This window comes from Rhyacophila brunnea, unplaced genomic scaffold (genome assembly GCF_057557595.1).
Source record: "Rhyacophila brunnea isolate RB1 unplaced genomic scaffold, BYU_Rbru_1.0 scaffold_14, whole genome shotgun sequence".
Taxonomy (NCBI): Eukaryota; Metazoa; Arthropoda; class Insecta; order Trichoptera; family Rhyacophilidae; genus Rhyacophila; species Rhyacophila brunnea.
This window is the reverse complement of record NW_028232796.1, coordinates 1,246,703-1,267,056: the sequence shown is the minus strand read 5'-3', so window position 1 is coordinate 1,267,056 and position 20,354 is coordinate 1,246,703.

Here is a 20,354-nt window from a genome sequence, read left to right as displayed (position 1 = left end):
AATAAGTCTATCGTTTTAATTTTAATCATGTTAGAAGACTTTTACTCGCATTATCTGTAGCTAATTTGGCTCGCAAGCCAACAAAACGTTACGTGAACATGGTCCACTAACCGACCTCTATATGAGTGTCAATTAGCCAGTGATATTAAATCTTGAAAGTCCCCGAAATTAATGACGCCATTAAATCATAATATTAAACATACCAACTGAAGATAAAATGAAAATAGTAAATGATTTTTTTTTTAAATTTACTTATTACCTAACCTACCGATTTTGTCGGCTGTATGAGACCTGCTAGATTTGGAAAATATTTTACCACCTCCATACCATTGTGATTCAGTTTCCGCGGCGAACCCTCATCCCCTAATGCTCACTATATTCATTCCGCGGTACGAAACCGTTAATTTTGATCGAAGTGCTAATTATTGCTAATACCGACCTATTATACTACCTTAAAGTGACAAATGCAACAAAAATCTATTAAAAATTACGTACATTATCATATACTTACCGAAGATTAGAACGTTTCTACGAAACCTCCACTCAAATAGCGGTGGTTTTATCTACATGGAGGTCTGAGATACTGACAAGTTTAGAGCCCCCTTTTGATTCCTTTAAATTAAGATGTCGGTACTTTCTAATGTCCGCTAGGTAGATGGAAACCGCCCCTGCTTTCAAAATTAGTAATAGAATTTGTTCCCAAATTTAATCCAATCTACTAAAATCCCCTAGGCAATGCATGACCTGCTTACCCCCTAAGGTATTTCACTGATAATAGCTAATTTATTATTAGAATAAATAAGTTGAATGTTGCAACAAAAAGTTTAGATACATAACAGAAGTTGAAAATATCTGCACCAAGTTCTTAACACAATGTGTGTCGCGGTATAATCGAGGCAATAGGTCATTCGGTCTTCAAAGACTTAACCATTATTACACGCCTATTGAACGCAACAATCAGAAATACTTTTTTTTTGTTTCTGGCAATTAACTTTTTTATATTACTAGCTAAGTAAGCAAAATTCCTACGATACGATAAAAAAGAGATATATTTTAATGTGCATGACTACCAAATAAAAAATATTATTATTTTTATGTTCCCCATTGTAGTCAATCGACAGTACGAAACATTGAAAAATATATAACTTTGAATACCTATTAATTCTTTTTTGACAGAGTTAAGTAGGTACATTTTTTTTTTTTTTTTTTTCGACCATGTCCGATCCTGATAGGATCATATGGGCCTCCACAGAGTGGAGGTTTGTATTGACAGATTTTGTTTTTTTACGAGAAATGGATGTCAGCCACTTGCTCAACCTATTAGGTCCATACCCTGACACACACAAATTGAAAAACAATTTTTGTACTTGCCAGATCCAGGATTCGAACCTGGGACCCACGGCTTTGTAGTCCAACGCTTATGCCGCGCGGCCACCGTGGGCGTCAAGAAGTAGGTACATACCAGTGGCGAAGGGTGGAGGTAGACTGTTTAAGATCCGGCAAAAATAGTGCATACCAAGGCCTGAACAAAAACGATGCATGAGTGCGAGTGAGAAAGTATTCGGCACCCTTACAATCTCTGCGACACGCGCTAGAGTAAGATAAAAGGTCTACATATCTAGTAGCTAGTTTCCAAAAGTATCGCCATCAAATCGGGGCGAAACGCTTCACATAGCGTCGATAACTTGAGAGCTCGAGTTGCTAAAATTGATATTTTTTGTGTTAAACATAAAGTCAATGGTAAATATTTTTAGTTAATTAAGTAGAAAAGATGGTTCTGTGTGTTGTCTTAAAATGTGGTAGCCGTACTGATAAGCCAGAAGATGGTATTACGTTTCATAGGTAAGTTGATACATGTTCGTGATAATTTGTTTGTATTTTATTATATATTTTAATATCAGTGACCTAGTGTTTCTTTAAAATAACTTAAATTATGGATATCTTTACCTAATGGTTGCATTTTGACCGCTTAAAAATACTATATAACGTAAAAAAATAGAAAATTATATTTTAATTCTGAGCGTCTAGTGCGAGCACTTTAGGCGAGCACTAGCGAAATGGTCTATGGTCTCGAACATTTGTAGACGAATGCGTTCGCTCATTTCAAGGCACGCGGCTTCATTTAGCAATGCAACGGGTGGCGTCTAGATGTACGAGTATCTATAGTCTAAGGTGCATACTAAACTTTGTCAGACATACGTATTTGTCTTCATTGAAATAAGACTACAATTTACAGATGGTGTTGGTCAGTTTTTAATATTCTATTAAACTTTTCGGAAACCAAGCCATAATACCTAATAGTCAAAAATTACTCGTATATCTATAAAATATCTAAAATTATGCAATTCAATCATGCATAACTTTAAATATTTTATAGATAGAAAAATATTTTTAACCATTATAGTTTGGTTAGGCAGGGCTTCATGGATTAAAAAAAATGAACCAACAATATGTGAAATATGTACCTATTGTTAATCCAACGAAAACAAATAAGTATGAATGAAAAAGTGTGCACAATTTTGTCGTATCACCCAAAATATACCAAAACTATTAGGATAATTTTTGTAATTGTTATTTTATTAATTGTAATTAATAATTGTAGTATTAGTTCAATAAACACAACTACGTTTGACTAACAAAGTGTAATGTGCACTATTAATTTATGGCGGATCTGAACAGCCTATCTCCACCCTTCGCTACTGGTACATACTGATTAAATACACTGCAATTCAAATATTCAGTGGCGTTTTTCTTAAAGGGCGTGAAGCTCTCGTTTTGTTAGGTATTTTTTCATGATCTTAGAATATCTTGATGTCTTGATAACTATTTATTAGGTGTAAAATATTTAGGTACAATACAACTCTCTTAGTGTATTTTAACACTCGATAAGTAGAGTAAATTTCGCAAGGTGACCGCCAAGTCCACCATACAATACCTATGGACAAATAATGCACGTAGCGTTATGTACGTGCGCCAATTATTTGTTTACGTAATTGTATTAAATGCAATAAAACTAATTTTGTAATTTATCTACAATAAATTAAAAAAAAAAAACAATTTGAATTTATATACTTAGTTAACAACCTACATTTATTACGAAAAAATAATTGGTTTTATTTTCTATCGCAACGGGCCCCGAATTCAGTAATAATCCACGTAGGTATCTTAAACCACCACTATAAATATTATTATTATAAAAACTATGTAGCTAATCTTTGAACCTAAAGCTAAAGTTTGAATATTTTCATGTAAAAATCGTAATCATATCTATTTTATTAATACCCTTGTTAGCAGGTGAAAGATGATGAATCGTTTCTCAAAAATTTTAATATTATCCAATGTCACCGGAAGGGTTGAAGTTTTTATGAATGACAAATTAAATCCGCCATTAGCGCTCTCTTCACCAAATCAATTTATTTTGATTCGTAGAAATTGAAAAGCTTTCAGCGTTGTGTCGAGTCATGGTTTCCAAAAAAGGCGGAACCACGATTTGGTCGATCTCATGTTTTTGGGCACCCTAGAAAGGCATAACTCTTGCAGTGCATGATTCTTTCGTCTATTTCTGTAGCTTATTGGTGAATTTCCCCTGAGTATTTTTCAGCCAAAGATGCGCTACCTGTTCACTATTCAGTAACTTCTTACACCTCAGGTGTAGATATATCTGTCAGAAACGGTAAATAAACGTTTTTATTCCTAAAACATATGGAAATATTTAGTTTGGTACCTTAACACATTTTTCACGACAATTGGATGATTGTGCTACCCCTTTCAATGGGATCCAAAATATGCACTCAAAAACTACTATATTTAAAAAATGAGTGTAGGTTCTTGTGACGAACACATACAACAGAAGTGGAACTTTTTATTTCACCCATTAGTCTCAGACTATAAGTAGGTAAGTTCATACTTGTTATAAATGTTATAATAAATACTTATATTGAGGTGTTTTTGTGTATGAAATTGATATCATTTATTTCGATATAAAAATATAACCAAAAATCACCATTATATTAAATTTGGTACAATAATACTCATCGGGTGAGGAGCTGCACGAACTAGAATTTTAGTTTTTATATATTTTGAAGCTCCAAAAAATGAATATAACACATTTTATTCTGTCATAATATATTTTTCATTAGGTATGCAAATTTAGCCTATAAATCAGTCATTATCAAAGTGCGCGATAACGCCCCCTTGTGGGCGCTGGAGGCTTTCAGGCCGTAGAAGGCTTATAGAAAATTAGGGGGCGTTAAGGAAATCTAGAGGGGCGACGGCATTATGGTCATTGTTCAACGATTTCTGATTCCAATCGTCGTCTTTGTGTGAACGTGGTTTTAGTTCTGTAGCAACGTAGCTAACTAACAAGAGAAATCGGCTGCAAGTTACTAAACGCGGCGCGGCGACTTACGGCTGTTTTTAAATGAATTCGAGCCTGCTATTAACAAACTCGTCGAAATGCATCAGATTCATCCTTCACATTAGATAAGTTTTAAATTCAAAAACTTCTAAATATGATTAAGTATGAGTTTTATTTCCTCTCATTGAAACATTATTTGATTTCAGAAATAAGATATGGGTCAAACCTTATCCATCCTATCCGTATAATAATGCATGTTTAAAAATTATATTTGCAATAACTGTAAGATACGCAACAGATGGTAATGTAAAAAAATATGGGGGGCACTAGATTTATTAAAATCTCAAAGTGGGCGGTAGTCGAAATAAGTTTGAGAACCTGTGCTATAAATAGTCAACGTATATTAAATTTGTAAATTAAAATAATTTTGGGAGTATTTATATTTTTTTCCAGATTGAAGAAAAACTTTTTCTGTTAAATACAGAACATTTTTTTTGGAAATATATTATATTTTACTAATATAGATTTATAAACCCCTCAATTACTAACCAACCTACAAACTCAAATAAATAAACTCAAAAATACACTGCATTATCAGTTTTTAATCATTCTGGTTATCATCGTATGGTATGGGTTTATAACAATATTCTCCTACAAACCAGTGAAATTTTGTTACATAGGTGGCATTTTTTTTATATAATTGTATTAAAATTGTTAAGAGTGTTTAGAGTTTTAGAGTAACCACCAACATCGCTCTCGATTCGACAATTAGGTCTTTGTTACAAAGTTATTACAGCGAACCGTCAGCAAGTCGTTAAAACTCGATAAGTAAGAAATAAATGAGAGACCTCTAGTAATAAGAGTTCATAAAAACGTTTTTCTTATTACTTGTAAATGTATCAACAATGTCTACTATTAAAAACATTTAGGTAGGTACTGTCAATGATTTACGAAGTGTTTGGTTTAAACTAGGAGCTGCAGTATCGTGAAATTAAAAAATAGGCACTCATCTTCATTGTATTGCAATTCGCTTATACTTATCTTTGCTATGTAATATGATAGGTACCTAATAAAATCACAAGGTTTCTTTCCCTTATTAAGGTTCACGTGAAGATTATCATGTTTTACTTACTATCAGTGGGACACAGATAATACTGCCCGACAATGGCGCACCCAGGATTTAATATTGGGGGGGGCCCAAGGAGGAGAATGTAAATTAGTCCCATAGGCTCTTTTCTTCTTCACAGTCTAATTTCTCGTTTATCGGTCTTTTGTCTATTGCACTCGGTGTACCTACACCATAGTCCCCACATCCTGAAACGGGCCCTCAGGCTAGGATATTTGGCAGCCCCCCTACCTACCGCTAAGATTAAAGGCAGTGTGATACACTAAATTAACTTTTTCCAAATTGTGTTTTAGTTCAAATTAAGGGTACTTATACAGTGAATTATTGGCGATTTTTTATACATCTACTTTAATAATGGAGCTGTCGAGTATCGACACATAATAATCAAAAAATATATTGCACAATTATATAAGTAATTGAAAATGTTCATGGCCATGAAGTATAATAGCGCCACAGGCGACCTTTTTTACTATTAAAGTTAATTTACGATGTGTGTTTATCTCACTTATCTGGTCAACCCGACACGCCCCCCATAACCCAGGCCCCCAGGCTAGAGCCATGTCAGCCCTCCCAAGCTATGACCTACACCACTCCGGAATTCGGGTGGACACGGAGAATTTTTTGACAGTTCCATTAGGGATTGGGTTTCTAAAAAAATCCGACATTAGTATTTCGAAATTTTTGTGTTAGAAATTAAAATCTAAGAAATTTTTCTATAAATGTGCTGGTGAATTACATTATGATAATTTTTATTTTGGGGGGTGCCAGGGCCCCTTCCCCCCCCCCTGGGTGCGCCACTGCTGCCCGATAGGTTAGAAAAATATGCGCTAATTTTGTAAGGTATAATGTCAATGTAAAGACACAAGGTGTTTGACATACAGATAACAACTACATAAGACCCGTTTCAGACGGGACACCGGTGTCGCGCTCGATATAATATTGGAGGCGTTTGTATTCGAATAAATAGGCCTTTGTATTATGTTTATGAACGCCCCAGAGCTAATGAGTCAACGCGTGTCCGTTACACTTTTCCGTCGGCCGCTACATTCTCAAACCGCCGATACACTTGTTTTTATTACCGCAGTCGGTTTTATGTTCTAATTTATAACGCGAAATTATGCGTTGACTCATTAGCTCTGGGGCGTTCATAAACATAGTACAAAGGACCCTTTATTCGAATACAAAGGCCTCCTATATAATATCGAGAGTGACACCGGTGTCCCATCTGAAACGGGCCTAATTCTTGTAAAATCGATTGAGATATCTAGGTACTAATAAAATAATGTTATGGTGTGTCACGTATGAGAGCAAATAACTGATTAGAAATGTGCATAGAAAAAAGATTTCCATGGAGTGAAGGTTACCTATGTCCTATATCAGGGCTGGCTAACCTTTTTAGGTAGGTACGCGTGACAAAATTTCCCAAATATTATTTTTCGACTGTCTGACGTTTTTTTCAGGGAACAGTTGTTCAGGGAGTTAAAATATTTTTTAATAATTTTATTAAAAAATGATGATATTTTAGATATCACTCACAGAACATAGTACACATAATATGGCTTTAGCACTTCTTCAATTACACCATACATTTCGGTCCACCAATTTTGAAACTGTCTGCCAGAATTACTACTACAAGCTCCACCAAATTTTTGTTTCTTATTCGGTACAGCCATTTTTGTGGATAGAAATGAATTTACTGGTAATAAGGTACTGCATTACTTAGTTTATTTCTTTACGAGCAAATTGACGGTAAGAGGCATTATCTCGCTACAGTGGTCTCAAGCATTGTAAATCGAACAAAATCAGAGGTTCGTGTCGTGGCTTCTCCCGCCGCCTGATGAGGTTAGTGCGATAATATTATATGTGACGCATAAAGTCTAAGGACCAAATTTTTCAATTATATATTTACATTAAACTTAATGCTTATTCGTGAAGTGTATCTACCTGCTATTTTTATAAATATCAATGATAATATCATCTTGCGTGCCATAGGTTCGCCACCACAGTCCTATATCAAAATATTATGTGCTTTTATTATGAACAATGGTCATTAGCCTCTTGCTGTGAAACGAATAGATGCATGATCTGAACCAGCACCAACGGGTTTAGAAGCAGCCACTCTGTCACCATTCCTCTATAACGAATACAGAAATGGAAAACGTTTGTGCGGTCATCCAGGATGGAGAAAATTATCTTTTAGATTATTCTGGAGGAGGCCAAAATACGCCAAGGGATGTAGAGCCCAAATGTATTAACATTACATTTTGTAATAAGAAATACTTTTATAATACGTATTAATATTATCAACCGAAGGTATTTGATGGAATTTGAATTTAAATTCTAATGGATGTATGTTGTGTACTATTCCATTTCAGTCAAAAATTACATTTGAGTCAAATGGTATAGTACAAAACTTAAATCCATTAGAATTTAAATAAGTAGATACTTATATGTTTAAATTAGGTAAAATTTCTTGTGAAAATAATAATTATTACCTACTTCATATTTTTTAGATAATGAAATATTTAGGCCCTTGAATTTGATTGTTCATAATGAGTATTAATGAGTCAGCTAAAATATTAAAAACCGACACAGATATGTACTACTTATGCAAACGGAGGTAAAGCACTTGATCGAAGAAGCTTTTTAAATAAACACGAGCTTTTATTGACACGAAATAACAATGTCTAGGAAAAGATCTGAATTTTAAACAAAAGGCAGATAGGAATGTCCATAAGACAGTAAGCCGATGAGACCGTGAAAGGTGGCCGAAAACACTCGCTTACATGATTGTTACATGACATGGGAATTGTGTAAAATCCACTGCCTGTCCGACTCGACTCACTTTTGGCACGTCATGCATCTTTTGAACGAAACGATTCCTGTCATAATTTTATTCACCTCTGAAAGGATCAAAATGGGGTGACCATAATGAAAACGAAGGAAACAATTTAAAAAAAACAATAAAACTTAACGTTAAGATTTTATAATAAGTATAGGAGTAGTAAATTATAATGCTGGAATATATAAGGAAAATTATTATTTTGAAATAGTATTATCGATATCAAGCATAGGTAGGCACCTGTTTATAATATTATAAACATCACAAATAATTTACATGATTTGCAAGTCTTTATACCTAAAACAGCTAAAATTCATAATACTCTTATTAGAGAAGAGAGAAAATCACCTGAGCTTTATAATTTATGTTCATTAATTTTTTGATCCGCGGTGGCCAAGCGGCTTAAACGTTGGACTATCGCGCCGTGGGTCTCAGGTCCGAATCCTGGGTCTGGCAAGTACACATATTGTTTTTCGATTTGTGTCTGTCAGGGTATGGACCTAATAGGTTGAGCAAGTGGCTGACATCCATTTCTCGTATAAAACAAAATCTGTTAATACAAACCTCTACTCTGTGGAGGCCCATATGATGCTATTAGGATCGGACATGGTCGAAAGAAGAAAGAAAAGAAGATTTTTTTTATTAATTAGTGATAATAATAACAGTGATTTCGAGCTACACACTTATCATCAGAGAAATCCATTACAAACAACAATAAAAATACGAAGGTATATTATAATATATTTAGATACCTAAGTGCATCAATATTATAAATATAGTGATTTAATAAGAATCCTTCAAAATAAAGTAATCATTACAGAAGTATTTGTATAAAAAGTACACCTCTTAGTTACCTACTTAGTTATTTTTATTATATTGATCGGATTTTAATAATAAATATACAAGTTTCAAATTATATTTTTATCAAGTGCCAATAATGGTCACCCCAACCAGGAGTGAGTCCCGCTTGTCCGAAATGCCCCTACCGAGAGATCGGTCTTTTTGCCTATTGTACTGAATCAATTATTGGCATGTCAATTCCTGTTCTTTTTTCACTCTACCTGTTTCAATCTCACAGTGGGCACACTAACACGCCAATTTAGATTAGAATCTTCTGAGTGTGTCTGTGTTTTGGTTTCGTCATTGGTCATTTTCACCAAGGGAAGTGTATTAAAAGTATTAAAACATAGAGACGCATCTTTTAATCATTTAATTTCTTATAAGAATTATTGTCGAAGTGAAATTTCTAAAGAGGAAGAATTTTATTGTTTTTTTTATAATATAATAACTATTGTCTAATTAATTATAAAAAAATAAACATACATACTTAATAGTTTTAAAAGGGGTGAATACCATTTTATATAAATATGTATATAATATAATATATAGTAGAGGTCATTCCTTAACAGGAGCAGAACTAACCTGCCATTGGTGATGCCAATTGGGAGGGCAATAACTCTGTTCAATCAAATCGCTTCGGATGTTGATATATTCCATCTACGTGAGGATGAATATTATAGGTGGACGTTGTTTTATGAATACTTAAAATAGGGTCCACTTAGCTCATTCGGTGTGCTTCCATGCTTTATAATTAATATAAAATATATTTTTTTTATAGTTTTGTACCTTTTACTTTACTGCACAAGTATATTTATTTCTTCTTTACATTGTTTCTTTGTTTTTAAATGTCATGTTGTGAACGTCTTAAATTTGTAATTTGTAATGTTCACGGTATGTAAAATAAATAAATATTTGAATTTGAATTTGGAAAAAAAAACCCGTAGTGACATCATAATTATTATAAACGATTTATTTCTAAAGCAAAACGCAGTTAGCATTATTAGAGAAGGTTTTTGGCATCACATTGACTATTGGTTTACATATCTATTGTATTTATACATTCTAGATTTTTTTCAAACTTAGGAGGTACGCATCGTCGGTTGATCTTTTGACACCCGCAGGTGAATTTTGCCAAGTCATTTTCATTAAATTTTATTTATATCGGCTAACATGACAGTTTGAAAAATCACTAAATTTTATTGAAGTAATCCTAAATACACATCATTATATTTTATTTAGAAAACTGGATACACGTCATCGAATTTTATTTGAAAAACTATATACCTACATACTTATCTATAATATATATATATATATATAATATGGTGTTTGTGCCTATGTAGTAAATTAAGTATATAATAAAGCAATATTATCAATTCATAATAAATTGTAATTTCACTTCTTGTGTTGACAATATTCATAATTATATATAGATACCTACATTTGATTATATATGGAATTGGAAGTTAGAGTAATTCTAAAACGCTGGTGGGTTTTGAAAGCATCGCACGATAACCATACACATGAATCATGCAATAGAATATCGACTTTAGAAAGGAAAAAGGGCGTAACCTTAATACCTCTATGGGTAACCCTCATTTTTTTCAAAATATGTTTTATTGCATAATAATGATGTACACGACTAAACACACGTTGTTTCCAAAAAATGTAAGGCTGCTAATGGCGATTTATTATCTAAATTTAGCTAACAATTAAAAAAAAGAAAGAAGGAAGTGACGTGGAAAAAGACATGACCATCATTTTTGTTGTCTTTATTTTTAATTAACTCAATAATTAATTAATATCAGATTAGTAATATAAAAACCGAAATTATTAATAATTATCATGTAGGTACTTCAAGGTTATGTTTATTTTGTATTTTAACTTTGACCGAACAATGACGTTTTTGCGCCTCCTGTCAAATTTCATTATTATGGATTACGCCCTTTTTCCTTTACAAAGTCGGTATGATATGACTTTCGATTTATTTAACCATTAGTATTAGTAACTAGTGATCTTTTTTTAGTTTCACTTTCATAATATATTATTTGGGGCCCGTCTCGACAACACGTTGTCTTTTACGTAACCACTAGGGAACTCAGAAATAATGGGAACTGAAATACATAACGGGTAAGGCAATAGCAGGTAACCGACTCGAGTAAGGAAGAATCCGTATTAAACTTACACACGTGTCAAGAATACGTTTTACGTCGAATACTGAAAACTGCTCTTGGTTTATGGATGTACGCTCATTTAATGTTAGTGTATTACACACACTATTGCACGTGCATAATGCGTGCTTCATTTTCGTAGGACACTCACACATTCAAAACCCTGCATCAAGATGCGGCGTATTAAATTATAGCCTATTTGTATTCTATTTATTGTCTGTTCTGTGGTAACCACTGACACATTTTTTGAAGGAAATATTGAATAACGTTTAGTATTTCCATAATAACTCATAAGTAGGTACCTACATACCAATCGAAGTTATTCGATTTATTTCATAAATACTGGTAAGTATGTATACAATAGAAATTAAATATTTATAATTAAATATTTTAACAATGGAAGGTGAAATACACCTTTAACACGTGTAGTCACTTAGGTATAATAAATTAATATAAGGAATTGCGATATTTTCACCTTCGTGCATGCTCAATGATAACGTGATTCAGAATTTTCATTATGAACTACCTACCTGTTAGATAATTGGGCATTGTTTTACTTGCCCTATCACTTTTATTCAAGGTCACCACGTGTCTTGTATATTATGTAGGTAGGTAATACGTAGGTTTTAGGTAACTCGGAACTATTATATATTGTTTTAAGATGGTTTGCGTTATATACTTCCTAACGCAATGACTTATGTAGGTATTTACGTGTCCTCTGAATGGGTTAATCTATTGAAACCCGGCCCGATTTTTAAATAAATACCTACTATAATAACAATGTTCCCGGATTATACAATTAGATTGTCCGTATATTTATATCACTCTTCTCGTCACAGAACAGACTAATAAATATAATTCCGAAAGGCTATACCCCAACACACTATATTTTGACGCAGGGTTTTGAATGTGTGAGTGTCCAACGAAAATGAACCACACATCATAGACGTGCAGTAGCGTGTATTGCAACCTTCAAATACACCAATATTGAATGAGCGTCAGTGAATAAACCGAGAGCAGTTGTCAGCACGAAGGGCAAGCGTATTCTCGACGCGGGTATAAGTTTATCATATATTCTTCCACACTCGAGATCGGTTGCGTATTACTCCAACGTGTCTGGAAAGTTGTACGTATGCAGTTCGCCGTATCACACTTCACCGTGACTTGTTGTATCGGAAATATATGGCCGTAAGTATATTAAAGAACGTCAACCTCTTTGGGTGGTAAAGTACTGACGTAAAATTCATGTCTAAATAAAACACGGTTCTTGTCGGTTTACAAGAAGAAAGCAGTAAACAAATTTTGAAAATATCCGATATACTGGATTATTTTTTAGATTGGATTAGGTTAGGTTTTCATTCATGAAGTTTGCCAAAATCAGCTATGACGATAATGTTCATATTAAATCTAATAAAATTGGGAGACCGAATAGTATACGGTCATCTCTTTCCGATATAAAGCTCACGGCGAACTGTGCTAAGGTGACATGTTTTTCGTACAATTTACGTGTAACCTTACTCCACACCCGGTAGGTATTTTCTTATTATGAGTTCCCTACTCCTCGTAGTTTAGTTATAGTTTAGCAGAGTTTATCTGTAGTTCCGTTATAGTTCAGTTATATTTTGGTTACGGCTATTGTTAGGCTATACCTTGATTATGGTATTGTTATAGTTCGCTAATAGTTCAGTTATAATTCAGCCGTAATCACTCGAAGCACCAAATAAATACACTGGAATTCGTCTAGATTTCTAGCATTTTTCTTACCGAACAGCTCTTTTTTACTATGTCATCTGGTATTTTTTTTTGTCTACTAGAGTTGGCAGCACCCGGTTCAAAACACTGAGTTAGCATTACATATTATATTACCTATATCTTATAATATATAAACTATAAAGTAACCCCAAGGCCTGAACAAAAACGAACCATAAATGCGACTCAAGTGCGAGTGAGTGAGCATTCGGCACACGTATATCCCCGCAATATGCGTTAGCGTTAGAGTAAGATAGAATTACTACGGCTGAATTAAATATTTTTTCAAAATGTCGCCGGTAAAAATGGATTAGACTGATTACATTCATTTAAAAACTTAGAGCAGGTGTTGCTGAAAATTATTGTTTTTGTATTAAATATAAAGTTAGTGGTGATTGGTTTTAGTTATTTTAGTAGAACATATTGGTATAACGTTTCATAGTTAAGTTAATAATAATAATATTATTGAGGTTCTACTGTGCGTTATAACGCAAGAAACACGGCTTCATTTTGCCGAAAAATAGGCGCTCTCATATCATTACTATGAGAGTAACCCACAATTGCTGGCAGGGATCTAGCCTGGGGGCCCAATCGTAGGGTTGGTCCATCGTGGCGGGTCGACCAGTTAATACTTTGGACGCGGAAGACGCACACGGTGCGTAATGACCAGGCGGCCGATCGATGTAATTAACATGCATTTTAAAGGGGGCAATTAAAATCTCATTATCTATTCAGCAGCGAAAGCGTTAAGTGAGATAAACAGACACTAAAAATTTGCTCTATTAGTAAAATTGCTATTGTAGAATTTTATGTTACAATTATTTTATATCGATTGAACTCGGATACTTAATAATAACTAAATAATATGTTATAGTGGTGAAATACCATTTTTACAACGTTTTGTTCGTTGGTTTTTTGTCCGGTACAAATCTTGCAATCGATTTTTAACTAACTTCCCGACTAGCTAGACATTTGAAACTTTTAGAATATATCAGAACACGGTGCCAATGCATTTTTTTAATACCTTTCGCCATCTTTAAGTAGAATTGAATTCATTTTCAGTTAATTCTGTTTTGGGTTTTGACACCATTATTGGTTGCTAGGGGGTCTGGGGTCCTAGCAACTAAATTATTAATATATACGTACGTTACTATGGAAATCAATATGACATGTCAAAATGACATTTCAGTATTATTTCTATCAAGTACAAATTTTTTTGATCGTTTAAGCTAGTCAAGTCAAGTTTATATGATTCAACAGAAAATTTTAAAACGTTGTATAAGTAAAAGCTCTTTTTATCTTGTAATTATTATTTTATTAGTTTAGTTATTATATAAGCATAAGGAAACACCACTGTATTCTCAAGGGACTACAACAGCCTAGTATTACACGTAGCACATAATATGAAAGACGACTCGAGCGTGACACTAAAGATCTGCGAAGAATCTTGCACCTTAGTATGGTTTTTAGTGGCGCTTTGCATACATTTGAATTCAGGAAGTGAATATTAATTGTTACTCCTTGCGATAATTCAATGTAATAATTGACTTATCACCAAAAACATACTAAAATTTACTGACGTATTGTTTGAGATTGCAGAGGCGTAGATATAGTTTTGAGATTTAAATAATAATAACAATCTATATTAAATATTAAACACATGCCATTTAGTTAAATATGGTGTATCTTTATTTAAAAAAAATGTAGTAATTAATATTAATATATGTAGAATATGTCAGAAATCAGAAGTCAGAATAATTTTATTTCGAAATAATACTGAATTCAATCTCATTTCGGACACTCTTGACACACTGATGAATATGAATGCTGTCTTCAGTCTTGTCAGTTTTTACATTTTTGTCTCATAATATTATGTTTCTACTTCCGCTAAATTTGACCTCATCAATCGAATGGGCTCTTTCTGACATCTTAGATTTTTTTATATACCTCTCGTGCGCAAAGCAAGTGTTTTTTACGCCTCGCGCACCGCACACCCATTGCACGGCTTCTTACAGTGTACTGGGTCACTTAGGTACCTACCACTGAATGATAAGATTTGTTGATATGGCATGCACATGTCAAGTTTCCTTTCAAAAGTTATTTTTAAGGTACGTGGCTAGAACAAAATCATATTACGATTTTCGTTCATAAACACAGAATATAGGCCTCCAACACAGACGTTCAAGAGAATCTTCTACGACCTTTTGTTACCTCTTTTGTACCACTGGTTGAATCAATTTGTCCAGTAATCATCTTGATTTCTAGCGATATGTTAGGAAAATAAATTAATATTTCAATTATCTCACTGACTTTATCACATCACGTCGCATGTTCTTGTTCTCGCACTCCAATCAGTTAACTTTTCTACGTTTATGCATTATGTCCGACATTCACCTGCCACAGTGAGATTCTCGTAAGTTTTTTAATATCTTTTCTTTTGAAGTCTATGCCACATATGAAAGTAGGTAATATAAGTACACATTTCTTGAACACAAAAAAATAAAAATCAGACATTCAAATCAATTTAAAGATTTTGAATGGAAGCCATCAGAATTAAACTTTTGTATTACAAAACAAATTCACGGTTCACAAATTTAGCACATCTAAATGGTAATTATAGATACATTAATATTCACTGCATTGGCAGTATATTCGTTTCACGTTTTCCTTTGGTTACTGAGTACTAACACCCCTTTTTAAGACGGCACCCATCTGGAGTCCGTACTCCGGACGCTCCCCGCCTGCGCGTGGCCAAAACCAATTCGCTACCCATTTGGTTGACATTACCCCAGATTCATACAGTTCACTTACCATCATTTGAACTTTGAATAGTGTTTATGATTTCGATTTCAGTTCAGATCTCACTGTCAAGCCAAGAAGACGCCTTCTTAACTAAATACTTCTCCCTGCACGCGCGCTGTATAATCAAACATAATATTATACGTATCTTGTGAATTCCTCAATAAATCTATTTGCGTAATCACTGTTCATCCTGAAGCAATTCCCCCGCCAAAAACATTCCACCCCCTTTTCTTGCGATTCCTTCCCGTATTCACCAGGAGCCAAACGCTGGTTTGTTAGTACCTACTGTTATTTTACGATGTAGGTAATGGATTGGTTAATTTTTAGCCTTGAAACACTAATGGAAGGTGGCTTTATCTTAGTGCAGCCCTGGCAACTGAATCTCAGGTCATACGTGTCAACCTGTTACAACTGTCATAGTAAACCCCGTTAGCTTCACTTTCAAGTATTTATGCTTAATCTTTATAGAAAAAGGCTTTCTTTAACACCTCTGACTCTATCCTATTATTCCTATTTTACAACGTTTGTATTAGCCCGACTAGCTAGACATTTGAAACTTTTAGAATGTATCAGAACACGATGCCAATGCATTCTTTTAATACTTTTAGCTATCTTTAAGCAAAATTAAATTCATTTTCAGTTAATTCTGTTTTGTATGGAAAGTTATTTCAGGAAAATCCGTAAAAAGTAAAAGACTATTATTGGTTGCTAAGGGGGTGGTCCTTGCAACTAAATTATTAATATATACATGCGTTACTATGGAAATCAAAATGAAATGTCAAAATGACATTTCAGTATTCTATATTTGTTTGTTTGTTTTTTATTTACTTCAAATTATCAAGTACAAGTTTGAGCATATTTAGCATAATAATTCAACAGGAAATTTAAAAACGTTGTAGGTATATAAAAAGTTCTTTTTATCTTGTAATTATTTCTTATAGTTTCATTTTGTCGTAAATATTTTGTTTTACCTGCTAATGGTTACCGCGGAAATACCTTTGATCATATTATCTTTAAATAAACTATTAACAGTGTTGTGTACTTACCTTAATTTAGTGCCAAAAATATTAAAACTTCTATACATACAAACTAAATTTGTTCATAAGTACAAAAATATACAACGGAATCGTTATCTTCGTAAAAGGTTTCAATTCCTAGATATTTGAAATTGAAACGATGTTCAAATTTAGTACGGACCAAATAAATTATTCATTCATTTAAACATTGACAAAGACCTCAAAGGCTTGTGTGCCGTATTTAAATATTACGTAAGTCTAACATTTTGAGGTAGCATTTTAAATAATTTAGCCTGTTACATAATATCAGCTATGTTAAAATGTATTAATAAAAGAATAACCCCTCTGTCAGATCCTTTTCTTTTATACAGAATTTTTAGTTCTTGCATAATTGAATGAGAGCTTTAAAGGCTCGCAAAATTTATAATGTATTTTATTACCTATTATAAATATTCAAATATGTTTTAAACATTAGCTATTATTATGGGCAATGAATGGTATAGAATGCGGTAGTGTTTTATACGTACAAAGAGTCCGGATTTGACTCCTATCGTTTTGGTAAAAAAGTAACATTTTTTTTCATCTTTAAATGAAGATGGGAGTCGGAAATCAATTGCAATTGCAATTTGCTTCCTTTGACTTCCATTCTATAAATGCGTGTTTCAGCAAATGGTTTACAACCAATAATGGTATGCAGTACAGGGGTATCTAATGGGGTAGTGCATGCGTACCGCACGACACTGTATCCTGATAGTGTCGCATAGTCTCTCCTACCCAATTCCTATCTCCACCTCCACGTGGTGAATCCTGGAAGCCTGAGCAACTACACCTAAGATCAGGTAGTCAACCCTGGTGGAAGGTGTGGTCAGGACTAACGGAGAAGAAAGAAATGGCCCTCCGAAAAGGGGGTTGAGCGTGGGGTTAACAACCCCACCTTGTAAAAACCCAACTGTTACGAATCCTCAACCAAAGCCTCGGAAACCGGCAACATCTCCACGACGACCTCGCAAACGAAACATGGACTTGATTTTTGGTAAATGGACCACACGAACACTGTATAGAAGGGGAGCCCTCAAGGAACTAGTCTCCGAAATAGACAAATATAAAATTAATGTTCTGGCAGTCCAAGAAACTAGATGAATGGGCAGCGGGACGTTCGACCTAAAATCTCACACGGTATTACATAGTAGTAAGGAGAAGGGTCACCATGAATTTGGAGTTGCCTTTATTGTTGACAAAAAGATAAAAGGCAATATTCTAGATTTTACCCCAATTAATGAAAGAATATGTGTACTCAGACTAAAAACTAAATTTTTCAACCTATCGATCATCAATGTACACGCAGAAACAGAAGATAAAGATGACCTAATAAAAGATACGTTCTACAATAAATTAGAAGATATCTATGATAAAGCCCCCTCAAATGATATAAAAATTATAATCGGGGACCTAAATGCAAAAATCGGCAAAGAACAAATATATCAGGGAACATTAGGCAAAAACGGTCTACATAATGAGAGCAATAATAACGGAATTCGGATCATAGACTTTGCTATATCCAAAAACATGGTTATAAGCTCGACCCAGTTCCCTAGAAAAAACATACACAAGTGGACATGGACCTCTCCTGATGGCAAACACCATAATCAAATCGATCATGTACTGATTGACAAAAGGAGTGCCTCTAGTGTAACAAAGGTCCGAAGCTATAGAGTCGCCAATTGCGAGTCTGACCATTATCTACTGTGCATGTCTTATAGATGCCGTATAACTTGTAGAAAAACAGACACGCACCAACGAGCGCCACAAATAAATATCGACAGCCTTGAAGACCCAGAAGTTATATGCCAATATCAGGACTCTCTAACCGACAATCTCCCTGAATCTGATGCAGCAATCTCCACTGAAGATGCCTGGAACAACATCAAAAATGCTATCGCACTCTCAGCTGAAAAGAGTATAGGCAAGAGCCCTAGAAGAACTAGAAGTAACTGGTTTGATGAAGACTGCTCAACAGCCATACAGAAAAGAAATGAAGATAGACGAATATATTTAGAGAGACCAACGAGAGAGAAAAGAGCTAAGTACGAGCAGTCGCGAAGAGAGGCCAACAAGACTATAGCAACAAAGAAGCGAGCATACCTAAACGCAACAGTGCTTAAAATGGAAAACGACTTTAGGAATAACAGATCGAGAGACGCATACAAAGGGGTCAACTTTTTCAAAAAAGGATTTATACCCACCACCAGCCTATGCCGGATGAAAACGGGAGAGATTATAGGTGATGAAGAAGGAATTAAACGAAGATGGATGGAATTCTTCAAGGAACTCCTGAACCCTAACTTACAGGATGAAAATACTCCACCGGATCCGCGACTACAGCACCAGTGCAACGAACCATGTATCTCTCCACATACGCTTAGTGAAACCGAAAGAGCTATTATGACACTAAAGAATCATAAAGCACCAGGAGCCGATAACATCCCTGCAGAACTTCTAAAGTATGGTGGACACCGATTAATAGCAGCAGTGCATGAGTTAATGCTTAAAATCTGGGAGTCCGAAAGCATTCCAGCGGATTGGCAGATCAGCGTTATCTGTCCAATATATAAAAAAGCAGACAGACTGCGATGTGAAAATTTCAGAGGGATATCACTCCTAAGCACAAGTTATAAGGTATTCACAATGATCCTGAAGACAAAACTGGAAGGTTACGCGGAAAACATAGTAAGTGAATACCAAGCTGGCTTCAGGGCAGGAAGGTCTACAACGGATCAGCTCTTCACAGTTCGCCAAATACTGGAAATATGCTGGGAATTCGATGTGGACATTTATCAGCTCTTTATTGATTTTAAGCAGGCATATGACAGCATCGACAGGGAAAAACTATTCACTGTCGTTCTGGACTTTGAAATCCCACCAAAACTAGTCAGGCTTGTTAGAATCACACTGCTGAATACACTCTCCCAGGTGAAGGTGAATGGCCAACTGACGGAGGGCTTTGAAGTATCTCGGGGTCTTAAGCAAGGAGACGGATTGGCCCCCATGCTGTTCAACTTAGCCCTCGAATCCGCTATCAGAAAGTCTCAAGTGAACAGGAGCGACACTATATTAAGCAGACCGAGCCAATTGGTTGGCTACGCAGACGACATCAACATGATGGGTAGATCCATACAGATTGTAAAGAAAGAATTTGACCACCTCCAAAGGGCCGCACTAGAGATTGGCTTAAGAGTAAATGAAAACCAAACCAAAGTCATGGTACAAAGCCGACAAAATCAGAGTAGGCTAGGCCAAATTTCCAGTTTTGGAAACCATCAATTTGAGGTTGTCAACCGGTTCACATACCTGGGTTCCAATATTACAAAAGAGAACGAGGAACTGGAAGAAATAAAAGCCCGAATAACCGCTGCAAATAAATCGTACTTCTCATTGCTGCCCATATTCAAAT